Here is a 2,450-nt window from a genome sequence, read left to right on the forward strand (position 1 = left end):
CTTCCTCTGGCGGCGCCCGCGACTCCGACGAGCTTTGAGCTTTGCTCTCTTCTTGTTGACGGCTCATGGAGCGTTGACCGTGTCGACGGCGATACGCTTGGTGGTACTCTGCCACAGAAAGAGACGAAGATGCTCTTGGAGCAGTTGCGGAGCGCAGTTGGGGGTCTGGGATCGACGAGGCAGGGGAGACGCGACGCGCTGGAGACGTTGGGCCGTGGGCCGGAGTGGAAGTGCCAGGCATCAAGGATGCGAACGCGTTTGTGAGCTCGTGGAGCTGCAGAACGCAGAGGTGAGGCCTAGTGACCTCCGTCGTCTTGACAAAACGTGACCTCGCTGAGGAAAGTTCGAGAACGGAATGTTCTCATCTTAGTGAGGGAGAGTGTAACGGGGTTACATGATGTGGAACACACAGGGGTACGGAGTATCCGGAGAGTTAACAAACTCTCAGTACATAAGTTGGAGAGCTAACAAGGTCCCTCAGTACGTTGGCTGAAGGCCACACGTTATGCATTTGATTAGGTTTAACTATGCTAGATAGTTAAAGAGATACATTTACCCCTAGGCGGCTTGGCCGCAATAATAGTAAATAAAACACTTCTGGTTTTGAAGCATAAAAGTTAAGGTATTAACTTTGAGCCCTGGTCTTGGGCTGTAAGTGTCCTTTGGATAAGGAGCTTGGTATTAGTGACTCTTTGAGTCGAACGTCTTCTTCTGACGCTAAAGCTACGGCAGCCCCGCTGCACTTGGTAGCACTTGTAGTCAATCGCGCTCCTGAGTCGGTTGACTATATCCTCTGCGAGGATGGAACACCCCGTGCTCGCGAATTTGCCCCCGGCGCAGCAGGACGCGCTTACTAAGCTTATGTCCTTGCTTGGCCCGGAGGGCGTGGCTCATCTTGCATCGCAAGGTCCAGAGGCGGTCACTGCCAGGCTGGAATTGTTCTCCCGCTACGAGAGCGTGGACTTGATTTGTCGAGCCAGGCTAATGTGGTGTAGTAGAACACACAAATATCGTCAGATGTGGATTCCTTACACAAACCACAACGAATCGCCGAGTTAGGTCGGCGGTTGTATGGCCTGCGCAGAGGGTGGTTCCCTCGCGGTCCGGCCCTTCCGGGACAGACGAGTGGCTCGCTTCCACTCGGTTCCGACTAACCAAGTCAGATCACTTCCGAGGCTCCGCCGAGTTTGGTTCGGCTGAGCTCGTTCACAACCCTGTGCCCTCCACCAAAGGATGGACGACGGCGCGCGAGCGCTTTTACAGGTCACCGAGCGCAGAGGCTGCTCAGCTAGAAGTGTTACGGCACCCGGGCTATCCGACGTACCGGCCCGCTGAGTATGCGGGACTTTCTTTCGCGCGTAGCGAGACTTTGTCCTACCCGGACTGACCTAATCTCTTGGCGCTACCAGTCAATACCCTACAAACTATGCCTCTCGAGTATTGACGGCAGGCATAATCCAGCCCTATGCAGGGACTTACCGGAAAAGTGTACACGTGTCTTGGACTAGGAAAATTCTGCTCTGTTATCTTCTGGGAGCCTTTTCGGCTCCTCCTATTTAATCCTATGCTTCTCATACAAATATCTAGTGAAATGTAGTCGTTTCGGATCTCTACCGACTCTTCAGGCGGCCGTTGAGCTCAGCGGCTATCCGGATAGCATATCCGGACAGATCGCCGAGTACTTACCGTGATCCTTGGCTCCTAAGCTCTGGGTTATCAGACCGAGCCGATTCTTGACCTAAAGTAGGTCGGCGTATGGTCGAATCTGGAAATCCCTACACCACAACTGCCCCGGTTATGATACGAGCCGAGCTGGTGAGTGTCTTAATCCTTCATTTTGTTCTGCCACCGTTGGTCCGTACTCGGCTGATGACGTCTCGCGGCTCCCCACCACCTTCTTTGGTGCGTTCGTTGCTTCCGCTGTCACTCACTTGGCAGCTCCTTACTCTTCGCATGTTGTTCTAGCACAACCCGTGGAACCATCCTTCTTCTCCAACTCCTCGTCGAGGTGAAGGCGTGCCAGCTGAGTCGATTCCTCGACTCGTCGGTACTCGTGGGGTCAGCGACCGGCATGAAGCTGGGCTGGTCGACCTGACAACTTCCCATGAGTCTGACGCGGAGTCGGCGGGGTCTTCTCGCGTGCGCCTTCCTGGTCCACCGAGCTTGCCAGGCGACACCACTTCGGGCGCCACCAATCAGCCAAGCTCGGCTGCTCCAGTGAGTCTTGACTCCCTCATGGCCAGAATTAACGAGCAAGGGCATGATCGCCGAGAAGAATTGACCTTCTTGGCGAGGCTCATGGCTTACGGATTCACTCGTTCCGTGGAACCCTCCGATCCTGTACAGCGGCGAGCGATTTTGCATGCTGCTTCCGCGGGGGAACTGTTGGATATCCTGAAAGGCAATTACGCCGCTCTTGATTACCCCAAGATCATCGGCGATCTCCAAGC

The sequence above is a fragment of the Phytophthora infestans genome, genomic scaffold (genome assembly GCF_000142945.1).
Source record: "Phytophthora infestans T30-4 supercont1.20 genomic scaffold, whole genome shotgun sequence".
NCBI lineage: Eukaryota > Oomycota > Peronosporomycetes > Peronosporales > Peronosporaceae > Phytophthora > Phytophthora infestans.